Here is an 18,576-nt window from a genome sequence, read left to right on the forward strand (position 1 = left end):
CACAACCCTAGAGTCTGTCAAGACTGGCCCGTACGGGCAGGGGTACCTTTACCTTTACCTTTATAATGATAGAAGAATTAAAAAAAAAAATCAAAACCAGTAGCCAGCAAATATTTACATTTCATTAAATAATATGTGCAAGACATAAGGGGAATTTATATTTTGTACAAGTATTTATTTTAAATTTACTTTATTCATTAATTTAATTTATTCATTTCAAAAATATTCTTCCTCTCGTGTAAGGTATTTCCACTGAAGTAGGTTTACATAATCTTACAGCTTCTCACAAGAGCACCTAAAGGACATACAGGGCGCTTCTCCACTGGGTAAAAAAAGGTAAAGGTAAAGGACCCCTGACAGTTAACTCCATTTTTCCAGATATTGAAGGCACCTGTCATATAAATCATTTATGTCTGGACGGAATTTATCACACTCCACACCAAAACCTTCCTTACACTTTTCTTCTAGAAGGTTCTTAATGTTGAGGGACATAAAGTTGTTGATCTTGCCTTCAGTGAGTATGTCCTGGACAGAAAGCAGAACTTTTCAGAACCTCTGCAACTGAATAGTTTCCCCTTTCGAGTTCTGAAATATATGAGTGAAACAAACTGATGAGAGACTGCAAGTGCAATAAATAAGGCTCACTAAACTCGTTTTCAAAAAAAAATCTTATCACTGCTGGTGGTTTGTCTTGTGAGAGAAAAAATGCCTTGACAGCTGGAAATATGTGAAGAAGTCTAGTGATGACTGGATATAATGACAACCACCTTGTCTTGCTATGAGACAGCATCAACTTGTATTCAATGTCCACAAACTCACAGCACTCCTTTAACTGCTCCATTCGGACAGTAAAGATATGAAAGGAATTTGTATATCCTATAAAGCAGGCATGTCCTACTCCCAAGAGACTGTGATCTATAAAAAAAACTGGCAGTGATGTACCCATTGTCGTTGGAGGGAGGAGGAGTGTGGTTTGGGTAGGTGGGTGGAAGGTGGTGGCTAACTGGAAGCGGGGGGAGATTACCAAGAGTTCTTGAGCATTTTGGGGGGAGGATTGCCTAGAGCGGGGAGTGGCGACATTCCTAGCCCACTTCATTTAATACCACGGTCAACCCCAATCACCCGCGGTTGACCAGGATCACCCCAGGGATATAACTGTCAATCGTGGTCAACTGATTGAACATGTCTGCTGTAAAGGATAGCCTAAACATCCATGTCCAAAATGTCTACTGCTTGATGAATACAGTTATTCAAAATGTGCGCGGGACATTCCACAGCAACCAAAGGTTGTTTTTTATTTAGCTGATTCTTCAACTTCGCAAACACATTTCTTCCTTCTGGATCCCATCATATCCCTCCAAACAATCTGTTGCAGTTGTCACCTGTGAATGTTATGCATTTTTTTTAGTAATATTCTACTTTCAAGAGTTTCTTTCACATATGATGAGATGGTATCTGCAGTCTCATTGGGTTGGCTTTTCAGTTCAATTAGTTTGGACTGCTAACCACCACTTTTCCAGTCAAAATATTGACTAGCTATTGGAAGCAACTTTACCGCACCATGGTTACTCCCATCAGTAGAAACTCCACAATAACCTACTTCATGTTCTTCATTGCTTTTCAAAACATTTGCTACCTGGTTTTATGAAAAGGTCTGCTACTTTTGATGAGGAAGCTTCTCCTTGAACTGCTTTTTTGTGTTTTGTGGATGCCACGTGTGTTTGCAGGTCAAATGTTCCTTCATGTGCCACAGACACAAACATACAGTGGTACCTCGGGTTACATATGCTTCAGGTTACAGACTCCGCTAACCCAGAAATAGTGCTTCAGGTTCAGAACTTTGCTTCAGGATAAAAACAGAAATCGTGCTCCGGTGGCGTGGCGGCAGCAGCAGGAGGCCCCATTAGCTAAAGTGGTGCTTCAGGTTAAGAACAGTTTCAGGTTAAGAACGGACCTCCGGAACGAATTAAGTACTTAACCTGAGGTACCACTGTACCTGGTTTACATATTTTGAAATCATCTCTACCTCTTCTAAAACAGGTATACTTACATTTTCTTTTCAGTGCTTTGTCGCTTTTTGGTGCCATAATGCTTTTCAACTGATTGGGAGACACAATTCTCTTTTTAAGAATAATTTTTTATTAACCGACCAATCACATCAAATCAAACCAAATTACATAAATTCCAAATTACACAGCCGAATTTTAAATTTTTGTTGGGGGTACCCATATTTCAAGTTCCGAAGGGGATCCAATCAACTTCTTGCTTCTTACTGCTGTTTTAATGTCCACAAATCTAACCTTATGATGTTCACAGTACTATCCAGTCCTTTCTTATTATTTTTCCACATCTCTTGTTGTTATTTTCATATATTTTTCCTTTCTCTTTGTGACCTCTGATAGTCTCCACAAGCTGGTTAGAACAGTTTGTAATCCTGCGTGGATATTATTTTTTTTCCCAGTAGCCATATCCAGACGTTTTCCATATAACATCACTTCCATACATCAAAACAGTCTTAGCGTCATTAATCTTCACCAATCTGCCTCCTTTCTCAAAACCTCTGAGGAGATTCACTAGGATGCAGTCTGAAAACAAGTCCGTTCTTCCTCCCGGCTATAAATCCTTTGGCAAGATGTTGACTCCGAATTAATTGCTGCGCCATTCCAAAAGCTCTTATTGCTTCTCGATCTCCATAAAGCATACTTTTGGTTAAAGTTTATCTCCACACAGACCTTAATCATCCTGCTTGGGTCAGTTCAACCGACGATTCTAATGAGGAGGGGTTCTTGTAAATCACATAGAAGGAAAGTAAAAAAGGTTCCCCCCCCCATTCAGTCCCGTTGTCAACATACCCAGCCTTTGGTGTATCTTCATCGTAAAATATTCCTGTTTCTCCAACCCGTCGCCTTCTTTCGCAGAGGTCACTTAAATTAGCAGACTTCACTCCCCTTCTTCACTTGAAATATGTGCATTTGCTTCTTTTGTAATTAATTATTCCAAATTGCTGCAACTAGTGCGCGATCAGAGACAGTGTCCAGGAGAGCCGAGGTCCACATGGGGGCATTCTGCCTAGGGCCCTCACCCCCTTCTTTCGAATTAGGGGGTGATTTATGGGCACAGCAGGCAAGGGCAGTGTTCCCCATTTCCTTGGGGCAACAAGGGAGGCTGCCTACTCCCATAACAGCCTCTTAATTACCCCGTGTGGGTCAGAGAGATGGTATTGTCGGCCATCTTCCAATGCGCCCCCTAGTGGCCCCCTGGGAGACACAATTCTCACACAGGCTTTCAGTCAAAGCTTCTTGTTTGTCAGGTTCCAGAATATGAAGCAGTGTTCCTCACACATTCAACAACTATATTGAAAAACAAACACAGGCACCCAGACACCCAGAAGTCTGGCTCACAGCATGCAATCTCAAGCTAAAAGACATTATGGAGTTGAGCAGGAGAGTTAGGGTGTTGTGAAGGAATAGTAGTATTTCTTAAAACAGAATAGTAGTATTAAAACAGAATAGTAGTATTTCTTAAAACAGAGAGCCATTCCTTTCCACTCATCCTGTTTTTGGACTCCGCCGAAGAAACCGAAACCCCCCCAGAAAACAAAACAAAAAAAAACCCTAGGTTGCCACACATCCTGGAGATTCCTGACATCTCTTAAAATTCAAAAATTTTCCCCGGGTGCCATTTTAGGTGTCTGATTTCCTGGCATGTCCGGAAATTTCTGGATGTATGGCAATCCTAGTTTCAACGGCTTCTTCAGTTGGGTAAAAAGGTCTCTGCCTTAGATGTCCATATTGCACTTTTTAACAACCTCTCTTCAGTGACTTTTTGGTATTGTTTTTAAAATGAGGTTTAGCTGTTTTTATGATACATTCGTTAATCACCTTGACACACATATAGAAGGTAATTCATAAATTATTTTATAAAAAATAATCGTTAGTTTTCATGAATATGTATAGTCTGTTCTCCCCCCAGCCCCATTTATTTATTTTTCCATGTCACCACTTTCTCCTATTGGAAAATTATTAAAGTATTTTGTTTCACTGAGCTGTTTCAAGAGGCCTGTGCTGGAACAGAAATTCAAATAAAGGGTTCCTAGTTGCTACCCAACAGGCATTCATTGTGTGACAATCTGTGGCAGTAAGATCAAAATGGTTGCAGTCCAGAATGGTACCCACCAAGCATAGACTCATAGTCCAAACCCCAGCAAAGCAGTAGAAATGCTCTTCAAACTACCATACATATAAAAGAGAGTTCTGGTGATAACAACACTGAAATATTACTTCTAGGAGCACTCGTTCCAAGTGCCAGTGGGACGGAAATGGATCAGTGAATGAGCCTGAATAACAAACTTCTGCTTCCTAAACCATTTAAATTAATACACAGAGGAAAAAGAAAAGCAAAATACTAAGATGATAAGCAAATAAGGACCCAGTTGGGGCCCTTGCTCTCACTGAAGGGCTTTTGGTTCAGCAGGAACATCTGCTGATTTGAGGGAAGGGGTGATTTTTGTCCCTCACAGCTTCTTAGTTCTCCTGAAAATGAGCCCCAGAGACTTAATGGTCTCTCGAGACAGAGTAGAAGTTGGCTTGAAGGTCCACTTGAGCAGAAGATCACTGAATTCCACTACAGAAATGTTCAGAGTAAGAAGGGAGGTCTCTGTTATAGGCACGGCAGAGAGCTGGGAATGAGGCTGAGCTATAGATGGAAGCCAGCCAGGTTAAAAGGTTTAGCTACTTATTTGAAAGTTATCTTGGGATGCAAATGGATATGTAAAGTCAGATCAAACTTACTTTGAAGTTTAGAGATGCTTTAAAAAAAAATATTAAAAAAACTTTTTACTTCCAACAAGACTACAAAGGCTATGAGAATAGTGTTTCTTGCAGTAATGATAATGATCTTGCATTAATGGAGAGCCTTTCATCCCCAAAATGCTTTATACATTTATTAATTGCTACATGAACTCACTTCACCCCACAGTGAAATGCAGTCATCAGAAAGAAGCAATATAATATAGGTTTAATGACAGTGCATTTATACCAACATTCTTGTCTGGTTCGAAGCATAGTCACTCTGGTTAATCCAATGGAACGATACCTTGCACATGTGAATTACAGTAAACAACAATGCACAAGCTTATGTTATGCATTAAACTATCAGGCTTTTTTTTTTTAAGACGATATGGCTTGAATTGTTCTAGATTATTTATCAATCAAATGACTAAAGCACTCATTTATTTTACTGTCACCCCATCAGTGGGCATGTTAAGTACAGTCCATACAATAATTATCTTAGCAAAGCCAAGAGGGGCTATTTGGAGAGCAAGAGGCTCTCTATCCCTGGTGAGGCTGGTCAAAGGAGCATCCCTCCTGGGTCTGGAGCTTAATGGATTGAAAAACTCATCACGCTGCACATCCTTTTTGTTAAACCAATAAAGTTTGTAACCCAATTAAACTGGAGTCATCTCTCTATTACAGAGCCTGGGCACAAATATTTGTTGTTTTTGATTATCATTCATAATACAAAAATCAATGTGGAATCAGCATTGTGGAACACATGAAAATCCAATTCCCTTTTTCCTCTTCTTGCACCGCCATTTATTAAAAAAAACCAAAACGGTTGTTTATAAGGATTTTCTTATTCAATATTGTCACCACCGCTCCTCCTCAATGGAAAGGACGGGGAAAGAAATTGTAGGAAATTTTGTGAGGTGGAAAGCATAAGGGCTTATCTGCTTGCTCTCGCAAGGTTCCAGCCAACCTGGTCTTCCCATGGGAAGCATGAGATGCTGCAGTCACACTACAGACTGGGAAAGTAGGTGCAACAGAAATCATCACCATCATCAAATACCTATGTTTGAAAGAGGGTGGAGGGGAGAGGAGTGATGAGGGAGGAAGAAGAGGCAAGTGAATAGGAACTTTGCCTTGTTTATATGATGGCCATTTGTAAATGGTACTTAATATCTGGGGCTGTCATGGTTCCCTCTGGGCTTTTGGATTCAGAGCAGGAATGAAGAACACCAGAGGATGCAGTAAGGATTCAAAAGGGGATGAGGCGGGATGAAGTATCAAGAGAAGGAAGAAGATTCATCCCCTTCAAACAGTGTCATAGCATATGTCGGCAGTGGGTGGGAGTGAGGAAAATGGACAGAATATGCATTCAACTAATTAAATGCAGTCAATCCGTTGTCTGGAAAGGTCATTTCCTGGTTCACATGGAAAGCTGTTTTCAATGGAACCCCGTGATGGAAGTGCACAGCTGTATTGAGGAAGAATTATGTGTTGAAATTGTGTGCCCCTAACAATTTTGTTTTTGTCCATGGAGTTTTCTTGGTATGGATACTGGAGTGGCTTGACGGTTCCTGCTCCAGGTGGATCACATTTAGTCAAAACTCTCCACTATGACGTGTCAGTCTTGGGTGGCCCTGCATGGCATAGTTCATAACTTCTCTGAGTTATTCAAGCCCCTTCACCATGACAAGACAGGCGTGCTCTGGTCCATGGGGTCATGAAGAGTCGGACACCACTAAACGACTAAACAACAACAATTTTGTTCCCAGGGCAACTGCCCCTGTGCTCCCTCCCCCTCTAACTGCCCTCAAGGAAGCACTAGCCTCCTAGCCAGGAATGGTTGAAGGAATAGGGTTTCTCACGAGTTTCCATCCCTGCTTAAGAGCCTGGTAGGGAGGCAGGAAAACTTGTTGAAACAATGCTACAGCACTCACACACCCTTGGAACTTTTTGCTACTGATCTTGCACTCTTGAACTCTGGCCTTTGCTGTCAGACTGGATTTACTGTTGCAACTCCTTTGCCTTGTAAGAACACCCACACTAGTACCTGCTCTTTCCTGGCTGCTAAGTCCATATCAGTTAGAAAGCTGTAATAAAAGTTTACTTCTTTGCTTACACATAAAACACCTCTGCTGTCTAGTTTTGGATGGGAGTCAGAACAGGGTCTTGGGTCATTGGTGAAAATTAATGATAGATCCCTATGGATGACATTGTAAAGATAGCCATAGGGGTATTGAAAGCTCGTGCTTTAGGACAAATAGGGCAGTGCTCCCCCAACCTCTGTTTGCCTTCATTCTATCTTCAGCCAGCCCCCTCACCTGCCTACTTATGACTAGTCCAGTGGTGGCTCTACCTGTCATTGACTTTCCACCTACTGCTGATCTTCTTGTCTTCCACCCCACCAGCATGTTTTCATCCTGCAAAGTTTGATCATTCATTTAGAAGATGCCTCATCTTTAAATAAAACCTTTGAACAACTTGTGGAAACAGTCTTTTTGAATGTAGGATATTTGAATCAAATATGATGAATATGTGGTTTTTAAATCTTCATCCATAGTATTCTATTAGTTTCTTTCCAAGTTTCATAAAGTCCATGGTCTTTTTACTTATACCTGTTTTGGTACAGACATTTGTTATGGTTGCTTTGCCTACAGTGAAACGGTAAAAGAAAGCAGTTGGTATATGTGATAAGAAACTTTTAATCCAGACATTGCAAGGCTGCAGATGTCACTCGAGAGTGAAGCTAAATTATATTTTTATGAAAGGAATATCCGTTTGGCTCAATTATGTGTCATTTAACCTTCAAAGTTGTCAACTCTTCTAATGGAAATGTCAGCTGTGTTGGAAGTTCAACAGGTCTCCCAGTGCTGCCAAAGCAGCTGAAATTATACAAACATGAGGCACACAACTCATAAAGACATTTAAAATAGTTGGACAAGATAAGGTCACTTGATCTGGCATGCCAGTATACTTGATATGTAACTGAATGCCATATTCCTTTAAAAAAAGGAACAGATGATTAGTCACTAATTGGCCATCACTCTTTCTCACAGACACATCTTGGGTGGGGCCCAATTCATCTGGAGCATAAGAAGATATAAGAAAAACAAATAGGAGCAGGGCTTTTTTCAGCTGGAACTCACAGGAACTCAGTTCTGGCATTTCTCAGGTGGGCTCCATTGCCATTATAAGAGAACAAGGGAGCCATTCATAGTGAGTTCTGGCACCTATCTAGAAAAATATCTAGAAAAATAGCACTGAATAGGAGGCTTATGGGTTTGTGAAGGGGAAACCTCAATAGCAATAACAGCTGCCCTAATAAGCAGCTTCTTCCCCACAATAAATAGCAAATGGGGTGGAGTCAGGGGTCAGTGGAATATGGCACAGTGGAGATGGGGTCTAACCGCTCTTTGTACACTATAATCTCTATATCCTAATACTGATCACATCTGCTTTATCTGTTATTTTAAAAACCCAACAAGAACATTAAATACAACCATTTGGCCCTTCTTAGTGTATGTAGAAGAACTGCTTCCTCCACTGGGTTTGCACAGAACACCCCTGCCTTATCAGAAGTACATCATCTAGAGTTCAGTGTAATATTGTCATTGAATCCTGATTAATATAATAATTCAGTACAAAGTGCCATGCTGAGAATAGTTCCTTGCAATGTTCGTCATTGCAATCTTCAGCATTCAATATCATTATGTAATTTCCCTTCTGTTCTCTAACTTTTGAATGTTATGGACTTTTAGTAATGCTTGATTAATATCTCTAGCTATTTGCGTGTGTGCCTTTTTTTATACAGAAAAAAGACAACATTTTTTTAAAAAAACAATAATTAAGTCCTCCAAGAGTTGTTGCCTTTTTATTAATGTAATGGGAGACCAGATGGCTGAAAACAAGGGTCTCAATCTTGGCTGGTTTTCATTGATGCAGAAGAGAGAGAAGAAAGCAGTAAGTACTAGCAGCCGGGTCCCCTCAGGCAAAAACAACTGCGGAAAAAGGATGAGTCACAGCACTTGAGGGACATGAACAGAATGTCCACTGTTTCCCAATCTCCTTCCTTACATGGAAGGTTGAACACAGATGGAAAGAGACTTAAGAAGAAGAAATCATGGCCCTCCTTGAGGCTAGAGTTAAAGAAATGGGATTACTTTGTGCATCGCCTAACTGTATTATGGGGTCAACACAACTATTGTTTCCAGCTCCAGTCTCCTTAAGAACAAGAGGAATGAACTTTTGAATGAAAATACTGCAGTTCAACATTTTCCTTTTTTTTTTTTAAAGACACATTGGAAAAGTCCCTTTTATAGAAAATTACTCTCTGCTCTTGGATGGGATTCCTGATGTAGGCATGCCAAATTGCTGGGAAGTGGTATAAAGGACATGTGCAGATTTTTTGATTTTTTGATTTATTTGCTTTTAAAGCCAAAAAAAGACTCACAGCACCTACAAAGATCAATAATAAGACCTGACACAAAAGGAAAGGATATTGGGGGGAAGGGGGGGAGCAAATACAGACACTAGTTGGGTGGAGTGTTAAAAAACAAGTTCTTATAATGACCAGTGAAAATGGAAACAGTTTCAGGAAAAGAGAAGTCAAGAGTTGCTAGCTTTTCTTAGAACAGTCACAACAATAGCATCCTTTCTTCCTCTGACAAACACAAAACAAAGCATGATGATCAAGTGTTTTTGATTAACCAGTCATTTTAATGATCACACTGTATTGCTTTTATGGTTTTAATATTTTATTGTATATGTTGGGGTTGTATCCAATTAAGATCTACTTAGAGTTTGACACATAGTAATTAATGCATCTAAGTTAGTTTAATTTCAATGCATCTGTTCTGAGTGTGGCTGACTAGATAACAATCCAGAGGCTTGAACTGGATGGGAAGATGAAGGCTCCTCCATTCAGTCACACTGGTCTTCAGCAGAATGCTGAAAGTCTTTAAGACTAAGCAGAGCAGATGAAACATCTCACTCTGCCTCCACAGCAACAAGTTGGGTAGAAGGATGCCCCCCCCCCAGTCACACTAAAAGGCTGAGTGTGGGAGGAATCACCCTTTGCTTCTTCTAAGTGGGGAAAACTCTGCAGTCATACTAGAGTTTCAAAGTACCTCAGAAACTGGGTATGCAAAGGATGAGATCCTGCCATCTGTCTGGGTTTGAGCTGAAGTCTCAGAGGCAAGTCCCCATTTTTTAGCCTTGCTACCAATGCCAGCCAAAATCTATAGATCCCTGCATACAATTATTCTCCTCATTTGTGATTTCCAATGCTAAGCACTCCATTTGCTAAGCTTAATATGCATTCTCTCTTGGATTTTTTGCTATAATCCCCTTTTCTGCCTTTGAGTCTCTGTCGCTTTACTCTGCTATTTACTCCAGTAGTTTGAGGATTAGAAACACTCTGGTTTCAGAAGCAGGCCAGAAGGCCTTGCAGTTAATCTAGCAAAATGGGCATATGCTGTTTGTTAGCAGACACAAATGGCTTCTTTGCTCCCATTGCTTGGACCATACAGTAAAAACAGGACAGAACAGGGACATGTCTGGACACAGAAACCTGCAATAAATGGGTCTTTGGCCCACCAGAAATCTTCCCACAATAACTGATAATTTTATTAAATTAAAAAATACACAATAATTCATATTCCACTCATGAAGCTACAATTTTCATGATGGTTTAACAATCAATCCCTCTTCCCAGGGAACTCTGGGTGCTTTAGCTCTGTGGGGGAATAGGGATCTCCTAACAACTCTCAACGCCCTTAAAAAGGTACAGTTCCCTAGATTCATTCACCATGACTGTTTAAAGTAGAATGACACTGCTTTAAATGTATGGAACAGATGGAGCCTGAGATGCGTTAGAGAATAGGTTAGAGTAGTTCTTTCACTAGGGCACAGGTAAACATGGTGTCTGGAATGCTGGGTAGAATATTAACATTTGTAAAAATATCTTTTTCCCTTTTCAGCTCTAGCATTCTTGAGATTTCCAATCAGATTAGTCTCTTTCATTTTAATGTGATGAAGTTAACTTCTTCTTCTTCTTCTTCTTCTTCTTCTTCTTCTTCTTCTTCTTCTTCTTCTTCTTCTAAATCTGGGCAATACAAAGTAATTTACAATCAGATAAACAGACAATAAAACCCACACAGATACATTAAAACCAAGATTAAAGAGAAATACATTAAAAGCATCCTGCCTACTTCTAAAATGTCACAAATAGATAAAATGCAAAGACTTGGTTAACAAAGATTTTGCTTGGCACCTAAAATATATATAATGATGGTGACAGGTAAGCATACCTCCAGATATCTCATGGAGGGGGCACACGAAGGAGGACCTCAGATGATGATCACAGGGTCTGAGTTGATTCATATGGGGATAGGCAGTCCTTGAGGTATTAAGGTCTTAAGCCATTTTAGCTTTATAGATCAAAACCAGCCCTTTGAATTAGGCCCAGAAACTAATTTTGCCCCATTGAGCACCCTGCTGCTGAATTCTGCAGTAACCGAAGTTCCTGAAACTTATTTAGAGGCAGCCCTACATATGATGTGATACAGTGATCAAAACTAGAGGTTATCAGAGCATAGAAAACAGAAGTTAGGCTATCCCTGTCCAGATAGGGGCACAGCTGGCCCACCAGCCCAAGCTGATGGAAGGCACTCTGCAACCCCTGATACCAACAGATCTTCAAGCAAAAGCAAAGGATCCAAAAGTATCCCAAGCTGTGTACCTGTTCTTTCAGAGGGCATGTAAGGAAAGTATACAGGGAGGGGAAAGATGATAAGGTGAGAAGTTTCACTTGTGTTCTTGCCAATGATGGGGTTTTTAACCATATTGTCAATATTGTTCATGACTGACAAAAGTGTTGGGTTGTTGCTTTTCTTATAAAAAAAAACTGTTCTCAGAATAGTTTGTGAATATAGCTCAATACTTCTTCAGGGACAAAACATTCTCATTTGTAGGTTCCCGTTGTTAGTACTGAAAGTTAAAAACAATTAGGCTGAGCTGCTGAATACTTCCTCCATGCTTAATTTATACCAAGGTTATTTTAGTAACACAATATTGGCAGATACATTTTGCTGAGGTTTCTGCAAGGTGTGTCTTATTTAAATGTTTACTTGAATAATGCCTTGAATTCTGTTTTGGGAGAAGTGATGTAAGGTGACTCAACTTCCTAGGAAGTCTCAGGACTACACTTTAAACTGTGCTGCTGATTCTTCCTTTCTTTGCATGACTCAAAGGTAAGCCACACCTACAAATCCAGATTTTTCATTCATAGCCTGGCTTAAGTATTTATCATAATCTTTCTTCGTAGGCAGAACCTATATTCAAGCTGTGGCTGCAAAAGAAGAAAGGAAGAATCATCTAGTTCCATATGACATCAGGTGACTGAGAGGGGGACAGTCCCACCTACCTTTCAAAGCCACCTCCAGAAGGTGGGAAGATTCTGGATCTGGAAAGCACGCCAGATCCAGCGCCCTACCCCTGTCCTGCCATGTGCAGTGATGATCTTGGCATTTTGACAAATCTGAACCATCACCATTGTTCTCACAAAAATGCATTTTTTCCCCAGGTCACTAACAAACCATGTATTTTCCCTAATAGTCACAGTTCCCAATTCTTGCCTTACTCAAGACATCACAGATGTGTGCATTTTTATATATAACATTGGTGCAAAAATGCAAGCTGTATGTGACAAGAAATATATTCGTTTGAAATGGAAATATCAAAAACATTCAACATCCCTACAAAAATAAATGAATATTGTCTTGTCAAATTTCACAGAACACCTGATTTATATATTTTAATGCATTAGGAAACAGATCTGCATGCCTTTGTGCTCATGTGAGGTTTAACTCAAAGAATTGATCCAATAAAGATCCAGCCAAAACAAAACTCTTCACTTTTCTAGGATACAATACAGAACAAGTGAACTTTGCATTTAAATAACTAAATATTCAAAAGTTTACTGTCTCTCTCACATAAACAAATTGCAGGCTTCATGAAAGGCAAGCCAGGTTTGAGAGACACAACTACAGCATATTAGAGAGAAACATTTATGAGACAACTTTTGCACCTGGATCTGCTTAGCCCTCCCCATCACCCACAAACAGTAAGACTGTGTAAAGCTTTTTGTTTGAGAAGCTCAGTCTGTTCAAATCCTTTTACAGAATTACCTGCTCCATACTTTCTGGAGTAATTCATGGATTGGAACTCAGCTATCTATGGGATTTTGTTCTTCTGCAATTGTTTTGACGCTGTACTTGCACGTTTTGGTGTATCAAAACGCTTGCTTAAAGGATGGGGTCAGGAGTTGAAGACCTGTGCTGGATAAGCAGGATGTGGAAGAAGATCTGGGTCAGCCCACAAGTCTCATAGGAGGATGCTCTGAAGGGATGGCCCCAGTTGCTGAGAGTGGATGAAGGCTCTGACCCATGGAGGAAGAGGCTAGCCAAGGATGAGCTCAAGAGACATCAACAAGAGGCTTCTGAATGGCCTTGCTTACAGGGGAAGAGAGGCTTGCATCCTGGTACCTGCTACTTTGCCACACAAAAAGTGCATGTTGTTGTTGCCAGACCACACCAATGCGAAGCAGGTGATATCCTAGGAGCATATGCTGATAAGGCTGGAGCAGTATAGCATGTATACCATAGGCAGGGAATATTGTTCAGTTAAAGAGTCACAACTATTTGGGGGGACTCAAAATTCAGAAAATGGAGGGGATTCCCCAAAGTTGTTGAGCTTTTTGGGGGGAGGATTGCCCAAAGTTGTTGAGTTGTTGAGCTTTTTTTAGGGGGGAATGTCAAAAAATGAAAAATGCTCACCCGCCAGACTGACAATCCTGCTCGCTCATGTCGCCTAAGCAACCTATCCTCTGTCCCATCTCCAAAAAAGGCAACAAATAGCCCGCCCACTTGCTGTATCAACAGCCAAACAACACCAGCCCTTGCCGCAGCCACTTATAATAATCTCCAACCCGTGGCAGCAACCAATCCCATGTCCCCACAATGCACTACCCATGTATAAGATGACCCATAATTTTGAACATGATTTTTCAATTAAAAAACATAGTCTTATACATGGAAAAGTATATCAGCAACATCAATATCAGCAACAGTGTGGATATGTAATACTTAGTTACATATCATTGTTATGAGTTTGCTGCCTGAGTGCTGTGAATGATTCTGAGGTTCGGACAAAAGAGTCCAAGATGACTGGTTTAGTGAATAATCTCTTCAAGGGGTCTGCTTGTTAGAAGATGGGCTCTTTTACAGAAAGGTATCTTGAACTGCTGGAATGTAAGAACTATTGGCTTTAAGAAGCTGAGCCTCATTGATTGAGGAAGGGAGGCTGGCGATGTGTGTGTGTTCTAGACTGAAAGAAGGTACAAAAAACCCTGCAATTTACAAAAGGAAGACAGAATGAGACAGAGAGAGTGAGAGTGAGAACTGGAAACTATGCCTTTTTAAACTGAAGGCGTGCACTGTGATGCAGAGACCCCCTCCATCTCTCCCTCTCCCTCAGGATCTGGTTTTGAGTTCTTGGTCCATTGTCCTGCTAAGCAAAGATTATGTTGGCTCTACCAGGGAGCCCAACTCTGGCACACACTGCCACTGAAACTTTGCTTCCCCCTCAGGAAAATATGGTGCACATAACACTATATTTAAAATGCATTCACCATTCACAAGCAAAAAAAAGTTATCCTGATGGGAAAGGCAGAGTTCTTTAGCTTGAATATAGTTGCAGACTAATGATTGTTGTGCGACAATGAGGAGAATCACAATGCATAAATAAATGAAGGCTAATATGCAAATCTGCAAATAGAAAAGTCTGGTGTTTTTGTCCCAGTAGGTGCACCAATACTTGGCAATGTTGCCACTTAAGTGACTTGTTTAAATTCTCTGAGCGCTGATGCTGCTAAGGAAGTAACTAAGTCAGCATTTGCATATTATTTTAATTCAGTGCTGCCATTTCTATCCTGACTTCCAACATCTGGCTTCTTTCCCTTAATCAATACAGTCCCCCCAGGACAGACAGAATGCCACAAGTTGAAACGCTTGTGCAGAATTACGTGTTCAGCTTGGGTGACTTAATGGACAGGAACAGATAATGGATCAATTCTGCTTCAATAGTAATCATTCTTAGTTAATAACAATTAAATCGTGTACCATTTTAACCCAGCTCCAAGATTACCTCAGGCATGGCAAGAACTGTTCTAAAGTTTGCTGATGTTTCATGCATTTACCTTTAAGTGGAAGACAGTCTAGATGTCACTGTTTCTCTACCCAAGCACACTAAAGAAGGCATGCCTTGTGGAGACAAAAAAGACTCCTGTTGGTAAAATAATTTGAGGGTCAATATGCTAAAATAATAAAAATAGAAACTTCCTTCTCCAAGGAGTATGCCCAACCAACCGCAATAGAGGCTGACATTTTTTCAATTCCCCAACAATGTATTTTAGAACAACACTTGCATCGTGGTGTTCCCAAGGGCTAGAGACCCACACTTTCCATTAGAATGGAAGTAGACTGCTGAACACAGTCAAATCATCACTTGGAGGGACCATGACTCAGACATAGAGTATCTGATTTGCATACATAAGGTCTTAAGTTCAGTCCCCGGCATTTCTGGTTAGGGCTGGGAAAGACTCCTTGACTGGGGAGCCACTGCCAGTCCATGTAGATAGCTTTGAGCTAGATCAGGGTCTCCTAAACTTGGGTCTCCAGCTGTTTTTGGACCACAACTCCCATTATCTCTGGCAAGCAGGACCCAGTGGTCAGGGATGATGGGAGTTGTAGTTCAAAAACAGCTGGATTCAGTATAGGACAGTTTCCTATGTTCTTATGTTCCTGTGGAATGATGGCTAGCTTAAAAAGAGAAAGATAGAGAAACCCTTGTTTGTCATCACTGAAATGTAAACATAACCTTCACCCATCTGAAAGTGCATCCCAGATGCAAATGGGAATAATTTTCTAAGGCTCCCAGCTTGTGAAGAACCCTCTGCATGTGCTGCCTGCCTAGTAAGAATTGGGATGTTCTGTGCCTCTGATTAGCTTAGGAAAAACAAGATGTGTAATTGCCTATTATGGATCAAGGGCATGTCTAATTCCACCCCCTCCCCCTTAGTAAGAACTTGACCATGTGTCCCTATAATGAGTTCATGATGTGGGTTGGTTGGTGCTGGTTGTGATGGAGAGATTGACCTTTATGTTCACGAGTGTCCAGGATAAAATAAAATAAAAAAATTCCTTCCAGTATCACCTTAGAGACCAACTACGTTTGTTAGAAAGTCATTTATTGTTTACTTTGAAAATGTCATTTATAAACCGTCCTCTATCTTCTTTCTGCGTAAGAAGCTGTGAGGAAATTTCACAAAAGAGGAAGGAGGCAGCATACAGGCTGTCACTGACCTGTCAAATGAATAATAGTCAGAAAAGAAAAGGGGTGGAAATCATTGTAGGGAGTTGGGCTAGATGACCTTCAGGGTCTCTTCCAACTCTACAATTCTATGATTCACAGCACAGCGAATTCAGCTATGGAAAGTACAGTAACAGATGTGGCCTGTTTTAATCCAGTTTCATATTAGGTCTTGCCCTTCTGGTCCCCACCCTATTTCATCCCTCACTGTAGGCACTATTAAGTTTATTTAGAAGTAAGGACCACTGCAGAGTTATATTTAGCAGAATCAAGGGGCAATGCTTTTCTTGGTTTATACCAGTGCAGGGAGTTTGTCTTCGAATGTTTCCCATGAAAAATACTCTTGCACATTGAAGATTGGTGGGGGAGGCTAGAGGGCCCATCTTCCTGACCTGGTGCTTTCAACTGGCAGGGAAGGGTTTTTTTTTCTCTAACGTGAGGGAGGCAATTTAGTAATGTAATTTCACTACCCGAAGCTTGAAATTGTTAAAAAATAGTAATTGCTCCTTGATCCTGCTGAATATACTCTAGAACATGCAGTCAAATCCTATAGATTTCCTTATCAATTGCCTTCACTTAACTGGGCTTAGCCATGACACTTGAGTCCTCTTTCAAGGTCATTATGAGCTGTGCTACTCAATTGGTTTGGGGAACCTGAGTTTATTTCTACCAGTCTATACCTTATAGCAGTGCTTTTTTTCCTTAAAAAAATGTTTAGGGGTACTCTCATTTTCCTACTCATATTGAAATACCGGTACTGCCCCTCAATGTGGCCAAACTTAGATGCACAAAATGTTTAAGGGTATGCGTACTCCTGGGTGCCCCCAGGAAAAAAAGCACTGCCTTATAGACTGGTGTGCCTTTGTCATCAGAAAGAATTCCAGGGTGCTTAGTTTAGGAATCCTTGTTATGCAGAGCAGCACACATTTTATATAGCAAGAATGCTGTATGCAAAATGAGAAGGAAAGGAAAGGAAGGAGAATTCATCAAATACTGTAAGCACATCCAGCTAAATCACAGTATGTTGATGATAGGCATTATGTGAAAATGAAAGATGTGGCGGAAGCAACATGTGAGTGCTATTCGTTTTATCTGTTGATAACCTGGTGCTATTTAAGGTGCTGACATCACTGGTATACAAACGGCCTGGGGCCCAACTATTTCAAGGAGCACCTGTTACCTGCTGAACTGAGCTTTTAAGATCATCTGGGGAAACCCTGCTTCTGGTTCTATCGATGACTATAACTTTCTCTGAGATAGCACTCTGGATGTGGAACTCTCTCACACTGGATACAAGTTTTATTAACAGCTTTTACATGCCTACTGTTCAGTCCTATGGAAAGGGTTGGTCTAAGGACTAGTTCAATTCTGCTGTATTATTTTTTTTAAAAAAGGATTCTAATCATGTTTACTGGTTTCATGATTTTTATTTCAACTTCTGTACAGTGGTAACTCAGTCTACCAACAACCTAGTTCATGAACTATTTGGAACACTGACACTTCAAAACCAGAAGAAGGTATTCCGGTTAATGAACTTTTTTTGGAATCTGAACATACTCCGTTTAGGGGTGCACTTCCATTTTGAGTGCCACACTTCCCTTGTCCAGCAGCGGAAAAGGGGGTCATCATGGCATTTCCCGCAGCAGCAAGGGAGGGAAGCTGCGTGCCCACCAGCCAGCTGGTTGGCAGGCATGTAACTCCATGCCGCTGTGGGAGGCGCACGCTCTAGGGAGCATTTCCCACAGCAGTGTGCAGGGGGGATCTGTGTGGATCCCAGTTCAGCTACTGATTGATTGATTGATTGATTGATTGATTGTGCGACTGCAGAAATGGGTAAAAGCCCCCCATCCAAACAATGACTATCATCAGTGCAGGTAAGAAAAAAAAGGATTTTTAATTTTTATCATCTACAATAATGTTTTATTGATTTTATAGTACAGTACATTGATTATTGCTTTCATTTTATGGATCAATGGTGTTGTTAGATAGTAAAATTCTTGTTAAATTGCTGTTTTAGGGGTTGTTTCTAAAAGTCTGGAATGGATTAATCCATTTTGCATTACTTTCTATGGGAAAGCCTGTCTTGGTTTAAGAATGCTTTGGTTTAAAAACGGACTTCTGGAACAGATTAAGTTCAAAAACCAGGGTACCACTGTATTCTAATGAACAGTGTTTGATGAAATGTTGCATACCTCACAGTGAACGTTAGGGTTGAAGGGTGTGTTGCAAATACAACTAATGATTTCCTCGGATGCTGATTTTTTATTTTTATTTCTTGCAGAGGAAATGAATTCACATCCTTCAGCTCTAATAGCTGCACATCGCTTTTTCTCTGTTCTCAAGTTCGAGGATAACCATAGACGGT

The sequence above is a fragment of the Podarcis muralis genome, chromosome 3 (assembly GCF_964188315.1).
Source record: "Podarcis muralis chromosome 3, rPodMur119.hap1.1, whole genome shotgun sequence".
NCBI classification, from domain to species: Eukaryota; Metazoa; Chordata; class Lepidosauria; order Squamata; family Lacertidae; genus Podarcis; species Podarcis muralis.